This window comes from Apium graveolens, unplaced genomic scaffold (assembly GCF_009905375.1).
Source record: "Apium graveolens cultivar Ventura unplaced genomic scaffold, ASM990537v1 ctg679, whole genome shotgun sequence".
NCBI lineage: Eukaryota > Viridiplantae > Streptophyta > Magnoliopsida > Apiales > Apiaceae > Apium > Apium graveolens.
The window spans coordinates 103,114-112,784 of NW_027419785.1; the positions used below are offsets into that span (position 1 = coordinate 103,114).

Here is a 9,671-nt window from a genome sequence, read left to right on the forward strand (position 1 = left end):
TGCTTCTCTTGAATCTTCTCAATGGCTTCAATTTTCTCAAGAGTAGGTCTGATATATCTATTCTTATCAAGCTTAAGCTGTAGATCTAGCTTATCAGCATGTTCCTTTAGTGTATCAACCTTTTCATGAGTAGAAAAATGTAGACCTTGAAGATGTTTGGTAGATAGAGCAGTGATCTTGAGTTGTGTCCTTAAATCAGCATATGTGAGCAACTCATCAGCTTTAGCAATATGCTCTGTCAAAATGTTAGAACTTGGAATAAAATCAGTGTCATTCCACTTCTTGGTCCACTTCATACCTATGTGAGTATCCTCCCAAGGAATAGGTGCTTCCTTTGCAACAAATTTCTTCATCAATTCTTCCTTTCCTAGTATAGGAACTGAAGTCTCAACAGAAACAATGTGTTCAGAACTTGAGGAAGACTCATTATGTTCTGACAGCACAACAGTGTGTGAAGCAACTGGAGATTCAGGAACAGCTTCATTTAAATTCTGAACAGCAGAATTTATCTCCAGAGCTGGTGTGGTTGATGTAGATGGTATCTCAACATTTAAAATTGGAAAATGAGTTGGAGATTGCTGAGCTTCTGTAGATGGAGCTTCCAGATAAAGAACATTTGGTATATTCAAATTATGAATATCTATTTCAGAGTTTTCAGTTTGTTCTTTAGCATCATCTATAGCTTTAATAGGAGAGACAGGAGGGGTTACAACTGTATCAGTAGTAGTGTCTTTGGCCTGAGCTGGAAGGGCTTCAATGATAATAGGTTCTTGTGAGATCAGAGATTCCTGATCCCCTTCCTTAGCTTCTTCAGTATCTTCTGATGGAGCCTTAGCCAAATACCTCCTAGCCTTCATTTTCTTCAATCTCCTTGCTAATGAAGGAGTTGCTTCAACAGTAATAAAACTTACAGATTTCTTTCTTTTCAAAGTATCAGAACTTTGAGTTGCTATTTCTGTCTGAGAAGTAACATTCTCAGTTTCAATTATCACAGGTTCTGATGCATGAACCTGTGCTTCAATTGTTTCCTCAAATCAACAAAATTTATTATTGACCATAATTGTAATCAAAACATTCATCAAAGGATAAAGTTTAAATAGATGAAGTAAAGATTAAAAAATTACAATTAGAACATTCACAGTGACATAATATGAGAGAAACAGAGACTAAATCTTGCAATTAAGGAAAATTTCCTTAATATATCAAACGAGTACATTTCATGAAATTTATAGATTATATTCAAAAATTACAAGATAGTCCTAGTCTAAGAATCTTAACATCAATAGCCTTAGTCCTACTCTAAAAAGACCTATCGACTAGTTTCTCCTGTTGCTGACAAAGAGCACTACAAGACGGATGATCCGTTCTTGCTGACGGAGAGCTTCTCTCCATTCCTCTTCCAGACGATCAAGATGGAGGTGGTAGTCCACCGAAAAGAAGAAGAGGTCTGTGTGAACCTCTTGTGGAACAGAGTTCCAGAGCTCTTCAGGAATGGCGGTGACATGCCACTCCTGTTGTCAGTCATCACAACTCAACTCTATATTGAAAGTTTCATAGTTCATGAACAAGTTGAAAAGAACCATTTTTGTTTACGAAGAAGAAAAAAAATGATAATTAAAAGAGAGAGTGAGTTTGTGAGAAAATGGAAGATGATTTGGCTGGGATGAATAGTCGGTTTAAATAGCCAATGGAATACCAAGGGACGCATGGACTGTTTAATGATTAGAAAAAAAATAATGATACCTCGTCTCCCTAGACCGATGTGTAATAATAACAGTTAGTAAAAAGTTAAAACAAGAGTTAATGAGTACGTAAAATAAACAATAATTACTGTGCACATGCAGTTTTTCAAGACAAATACATTTATCACTAACCCATAATGATTATGACTGTTTTTATCTTACCCAAATATATTCAGATTTAAATAAGACTGTTTCAGTTTTTATCACAAATAAGTCAAGTAAAGAATAATGCCACGTAAGCATCAAGGATTCCATCAGGATTTAATATCAGAACTTAACTTATATCAGATTTTAACAGTCATCAGAATATGGCTTCTGAACTCAAAAAGTGAATATATTTTTCTGTGATTCTTCATACAAATACTGACTTGTTTCCTTCAGAGTTTAATCATCAGAACTTCCATCGGAACTTGTCCTCAGAATTTATGCAAATGACACTTAACTGTTTGTCAAGAACAACTTAATCACCACAATAATTTTCATCATTCATATGGAGTGAAAGTGTGTGCATTCAGCAAAATATCAGATAAAGATTAAAGTCTGATAAACTTCAGTACATCTTAGAAATAAGGCATAACTAATAAAAATGCTTAAAATTTGTCATCAAACATGAAGTCTACTATAGAACAGATTTATGCAAGAATCGACCTCAACTGTTTTTATTCATTTTATGCATCTTTGGAAATTCCTTGTTACAGTGGCTTCTCAGCGTAAGTGAGTCACGACTGCTTATCAGAATTTATGCTGTTGTCATAGTATTTCTCCAATAATTAGAGAATGTGAAAAGTCACCAAGAAAATTTATTTGCTTTTTAATGCATTTTACTTAATACCAACAATGCACTTGGGTCTTCCCTTCCACATATTTACTCTAGATCTCAAAGGAGTACCTGACTTTTATTCTTTTTTCTTCTTTTGATAAGTGAGGCTTATCAGCATTTAGTTCATTTTTAAGATTTACTGAAATCAGAATCTGACAGATAAGAAGCAAGAATCTAGTTTGTGACTTAGTAATAAGATACACAAATTAAACTTGACTAAGCTCAAAATTAGAATTTGCTTGTGTTAATGAGTTTCCACATAATCAACTAATTCAAACATGGGATTTCTAGTATGTTAAAGACTACTAGGTCAGCATCTAGCACAGTTATCCTCATTGGATTGAATAGTCACAAAACATTCAAAATACTATCAAAGTTTAAAGATCCACATCAGATAACAATCAGTATTTAATGAATTTCAATTAAAGAACATATTTCATGAAAACACTGATCATAAATTCTGATGCATGAGAACAAAAACTAAGTAGATTTAGAGAAAGAAACTGAAACCATTTCAAGTTCATTTATCAGTCTTGTAAAAGTAACTTCACATAGTGTTTTTATGAAGATATCTGCTAGTTGTTGATCTGTTGAAACAAAATGCAATTCTACAGTACCTTCCATCACATATTCCCTTATGAAATGGTACCTAATGCTGATGTGCTCTGTCATTGAGTGTTGAACTGGATTACCTGTCATAACAATAGCACTTTGATTATCATAGTAAATAGGGATTTTAGAAAATTCTAACCCATAATTCAGTAACTGATTCTTCATCCAAAGAATCTGTGCATAACAGCTTCTTGCAACAATATATTATGCTTCTGCAGTTGATGTGGAAATTGATTTCTGTTTCTTGCTAAACCAAGTAACCAGTCTGCCTCCAAGAAATTGGCAGCTTCCACTAGTGTTTTTCCTGTCTATTTTGCATCATGCAAAATCTGCATCTGAGTAACCTATTAGCTTAAAATCTGATTCTCTAGGATACCACAATCCCAGATCAGTTGTACCCTTAAGGTACTTGAAAATTCTTTTCACTGCTATTAAGTGAGGTTCTCTTGGATTAGCCTGAAATCTTGCACAAAGACAGGTCCTTTTTTAATAGTCAAACCCCGGTGCACACGGGTTTATATTACGTAGTCTTGTTCCGGGTGGTGTTTCTATTTTTTTTAAATTTTTGTTCAACGATCCAACCGTACGGATGATGATACCTACTAATTTTAAAGATGTCTAAATATTTTTTTAAAAATTTAGATTTTATATAGTGTATTTTTAAAATAGTCAAATTACGGTCAACATGGGTTCTTATAACCAAGACTTGTTCCGGGTGGTGTTTCTATTTTTTTTAAATTTTTGTTCAATGATCCAACCGTACGGATGATGATACCTACTAATTTTAAAGATGTCTAAATATTTTTTTAAAAATTTAGATTTTATATAGTGTATTTTTAAAATAGTCAAATTACGGTCAACATGGGTTCTTATAACCAAGACTTGTCCCGGGTGGTGATTCTATTTTTTTAAAATTCTTGTTCAATGATCCAACCGTACGGATGATGTTACCTTCTAATTTTAGAGATGTTTAAATTTTTTTTAAAAAAATTTAGATTTTATATCACGTGCTTTTTTAATTGTCAAATGACGGTCAACACGGGTTCCTATTACCTAGTATTGTCCCCAGTGATTATTCTATTTTCTTAAATTCTTGTTCAACGATCCAACCGTACGGATGATGATACCTACTAATTTAAAAAATGTGTAATTGTTTTTTAAAATATTTAGATTTTATAACGTGTTTTTTTATAATAGTCAAATTACGGTCAACACGGGTTCATGTTGTTATGTCTTGTCGCGGGTGCTGAATCTATTTTTTAAAAAAAATTCTTGTTCCACGATCCAACCGTACGGATGATGTTACCTACTAATTTTAGATATGTATAATTTTTTTAAAAAAATTTAAATTTTTATATCGTGTGTTTTTATAATAGTCAAATTACGGTCAACACTGGTTCCTCTTACCAAGTCTTGTCCCGAGTGATGATTCTATTTTTTTTAAAATTCTTTTTCGATGATCCAATTGTATGGATGATGTTACCTAGTAATTTTAGAGATGTGTAATTTTTTTTTTAAAAGTCAGATTTTATATTGTGTGCTTTTATAATAGTCAAACCACGGTCAACAGAGGTTCCCATTAACCAGTCTTGTCCGGAGTGGTAATTCTTTTTTTTAACTCTTGTCTAGCGTTCCAACCGTACGGATGATGTTACTTACTAATTTTAAAGATATGTAATTTTTTTAAATATTTTATATAGACAACTGATCAAAGAACGGGGTTTTAATTAGTCATTAAATAAATATATTTCACCATTTAAATACATATCTTACCTCAATATTTTAATGTTTACATTTCTTTTTCATTATTTAATATTATTTATATATACAATAAAAATTTCGGTATTTACTATTTTATTTCAAATAAATAAGAAAAATCACATTCATCTAAGCAAGATGCTTAGGCGGGTAATATCCCGCTAATACTTTTTTTGCCCTAGTTTTAACTTTTCATTTAGCCGCTCTCTTCTCTTCTAAAGTTAGCCGCTCTCTTCTCCTCTTCTCAACTATATCCTTCTCTCTCTCTCTCTCTCAATAGTTTCAATTCGTTGTTGATTCTTCTTCTCCCTCAATAGTCTTCATCATCTCTCTTAATATTAAATTATCAATATATCTTTAATTTGAGATAGACTATATGCTTTAAAGAACCATTTACAGAAAACTCACATCCTTTTTCTTCCTTTAAAGAACCCTAATTAATCCCTTCTTCATCAAGGTCTATATCTAATGACAAGGAACTCGCCACTGCTACCAAAGTTGTAATTGTTGGCGCTCTCCTTTTCCATTTTTTTTTTTAATTTTTACTGTATTTTTATGAAAACCACATGTTTGATAAAATGTCCATGAGAGTTTTTTTGGATTTATGAGTTTACAAGCTATACTCATATGATAATTATCTATTTTGATGAGATTCAGGTTGTATTTTGTGTGTAAGTTGTTTGACATGTTCATGGGATGTTTTGACAAAAGATTCAGCAGGTATGGTAATGATTCCAAATATCGGGGCTTCTATTTAGCTTGTACTCTCAAATTTGGGCCCTAAACCTTAAATTTATACTATAATACTTCTCATTTCTAAACTTCTGTTTATACTTTTTTGAGTCTTTTGATTTCTTAATTTAGGGTTTGCAAATTTGGGTTTATTCGATCCCAAAAATTATGTTTGCTATTATGTGGGTTTTTGTGTAATTTCGGTTTTTTATGTATTTTACATTTTTGTATATATATTTAACTCTAAGCAGTCCTGCAATCTCTCGAGTTTTGTAATATTGTTGCCGTTATACAAACAGAGTTGCAGAGTTTAAGTTCTACTGTTGAGACTAATGTTGCACCTGATGCTTCTGCTGCTGTTGCTCCCTAAGGAAACACAACACCTTCTAAGAAATCATATTAGATAGCTTTCTTGATGATTGCATTTGGTGTTTGTTATTTTCTCATGTCAGATGCACATTTTGCATTCTTTATTTTGATGTGTTTGAAGAAGCTGAAGCTTATAAAGCTGCAGGGAAATATGATGTGTTAAATAAGAATTGACAAAAAGCCATCTCACCTGATAAAACAACAATACCAAGATAGAGACCTTGCGTAAAACCACATTTATATTTCACTAACTCCAGCCTATTAGCATCAATCATTGTTTCCATAAGGAAAACAATTTCTGGTTGATCCCTCCAACACAAGTCTCAGAGGATCTTAACTGTCCAAGGGTTGCCAAGTCCCTAGCAGTTCCAACTTTAAATTTATGGTGTATGAGTACTACTTCTATGTTCATATGTGAATTTAGTGCTGTTAATCTCTGTTGTTTAGTATTATTCTGATAGGTAGGTTGACATATTTTTTTCTAGGATTTATTTTTTTGGTCATTTCGAGAAATTATTTCAAAGGTATGGTTTTGCTTATGGAATCCAACAGTGCGTTAACTTTTGTTAATCATGTCTTTATACTAGTATTAGTTAATGGGTCAGATTTAGTTGCTTGTGATTGTTCTATAGCATAATTTGTGCATATGCATACTGGTAACTTCTTCAATTATATTAACTTTTATTTGAAGCTTGTTGTTGTCTGAATTATTATATTTTGATTTAGGTAAAAGATAAATAAACATTAAGTTTTATGAAGACTGCTAAGGGTAAAGGGAGCAGCTAAAAGGGAAACCTTGAAGCCTGTTGATGACGGGTACTCACTTTATTTTGATCCTAATATTTTTTTTTCTCGTATTCTCTTAGTGCATTTTAAGTTTTCCAATGGTTGTTAGGTTGGGTTTTTGCTCCATTAAGGAATGATCTGTTAGTTATAACTTAGAATTATTTGCTGAAAAGTCGCGCTCTGGTTCTTTTCTGTTGTTGATCGATATTAATTTGTAAATTTATTTATTGGTATGGGTTAATAGGTATTGTGTTAATGGGACATATCTTTGATGGATAAATTATGTGTTGTTTTTACAGAAACGTTGGGAAGAGAAAGGCTGTCGTGAAAGCAGATAAGAGCGGAAGCAAGGCTAAGAAGGGTAAATTAGCAAAGGACCCTAACAAATCAAAGAGGCCTCCAAGTGCCTTCTTTGTTTTCCTGTATGTGTATAGAATTAGTGATTGATTTCAAATGTGAAGTATGTTTGTTTACTTTTTTCATGTGGTTTTCACAGTGAGGAGTTCAGAAAGACATTTAAAAAGGAAAATCCTAATGTGAACGATGTGTCAGATGTAAGTTGATCTTAGCAATCTGTTATAGGATATGCTTTCTGTGTTATAATCTAGTTGTAATATCGTATATTATAATATTTAATAGGTGCATAAACTATAATGATAGCCATCTTCTTCAATTGAAGGTTGGGAAAGCCGGTGGAGAGAAGTGGAAGTCACTAAGTGCGCCTTTAAGTAATCAAGATTAATTTTTATTTTATGAATTTAAGTGCATATCTGCTTGGCTGAGTAGAATGATTAGACAATACAAATATGTATACTTTGATGAAAAAACTTACGAAACCTCTCTTCAAGTTTAAATTGGATGGATTTGAGTATGGCATATAGTTAGGAGGTTCCTAAAGCTATATTGATGAACGAACATAGAATTTATTGTTAATCTTTGAAAGAGTGCATTGGGAGGTGTACTTAGTCAGGGAAGCTGAGAGTAGATAATAATTAAAAAATTAGAAATTGTGTTCTATAACTTTAAAAAAATAGTAAAGTACAACAAACTAATGTAAGAGAAACTTATGTATCAACTATCAAACAATAAAATCAGATGCATTATTTGGGCATTGAGGTTGGGAAAGTGACTTTCTAATCAGGATGGAATGGTATAATAAATTTTTTTGTTATGTTCTTCTGATAGCAAGCCGACTGGTGGAAGAAGCTTAAGTTTGATTCTGTCAGATCTTATATGACTCTGTTTCTTGCAGAAAAAAGTACCATACGAAGCGAAAGCCGCAAGAAGGAAGGGAGAGTATCAAAAGCTTATAACTGCTTACAATAAGAAGCAGGTAAACCACTTTATCTATATATTAAACTCTGCTGATGTTTCATTCAAGTACTTTCGGTTGCTACTTGCTCATTATAATTTGAAACAGGAAAACCGCTAATATTACACCATGCAAGGTGATTGGGATTCTTTTGTATATCTTTAAAAAGTTTTATCTTTTATAATTTACATATAATCTTGCTGTAGGATACATTTTGTGGACGGGTATGTTAATGCCCAATCATGAAGGGAGTAAAATTTTTGACAGTCTGGATGTTGTAAAATTATCAAGGCCATTTCATGAATATTAAGAATATTAAGTGCAGTGCTGGTGAGTTAGGTATATGATCTTATATATTCTTAGTCCTTGTTTTTTTATGGCAGCTACTTGGGCAACAATTTTAGGTTTTAGTGTATAATTGATATACACAGTCTGGTGCCCAGAGAATTTTACATTACTGTAACTAGAACAGGCATTTCTGCATTTATATTGGTTACATTGGCATGATTGGGAACATCGCGATTATTGGTTGTGTAACATAGATAGAAGACTAATATGTCAGTATTTTATTTTTTTGGTTGCTTGTCTCGACCCTACAATTAAAAGTATGTCCATGCATACTATTTATTTAGTTTGTACCTGAATAAGGTGTATTGTTATCTCAGTATATGTTTTGCCTATAATGCCCTAAGCTGGATCATGGTTTTTCTTATAAATTTTGTTTTGTTTGACACTATTCACTCGACTATCTGATTATTGTCTACTAAAATGGCTACTTTCAGGTTTCTGATCCAAAATCTCTAGGAATTGCTAAAGGTATTGGTTCGAACTCAACAAAGAAGCCTAAATCTACATGGATGCCTTTACCGATACTGTTTAAAGCCATCTCAAACACATGCATTTTTGTCCCCGGATCACATCGACTGGTTGTTCTACCTATCTGGAAACAAACATTATCTGCTTTACAACGTCAAAATGAGTTGAAAGGCTAGAGTTGAAATCATTCAGTGATATTATTTAGAAAAGAAAAGAAAAAAAACTGTTCATTTGTTCTTTTGAAGTTAGAATTTGGTACTTTGATAGTTTAGTAAGTTTTAAATTCCATTGGATGCTTATTGTATTGATTGTTAGATGTCTTGTTTGGCAGGAATAATGTAAAAGCAGAATAACTATGTCAATTTTTTTTTTAATTTTTGAAGTGTTGCATTTGACTCTATATGGTGTTGCATAAGACTAAGCATGATGTTACATATGAATAAAAATGGTGTTGCAAATGACTAAAATCAGTGTTACATTACATATTATGGGACCCACTCATGACATGGCAAAAGTGGGGCCCACTGCTGATATGGAAAATGTGGGACCCCTTGCTGATGTGTCAAAGTAGGGGGCACTGCTGACGTGGAAAAATGACGTGTCACTTGCCACGTAGGACACAGTGGTAATGTGGCTTCATTTTATGCAACACTAACTGTTGTTGTCATTTTACGCTTTTACTGTTGCAAAAGACGCATAGTGCAACACTTTTTTGTGTTACATA

At 32.7% G+C, this 9,671-nt stretch overlaps 1 pseudogene; it reads left to right on the plus strand.

Annotated features, from left to right (window-relative positions):
• Positions 1 to 6,786: 6,786 nt before the first annotated feature.
• Positions 6,787 to 9,123, plus strand: LOC141703579 (HMG1/2-like protein; annotated as a pseudogene).
• The last annotated feature ends 548 nt before the right edge of the window (positions 9,124 to 9,671 follow it).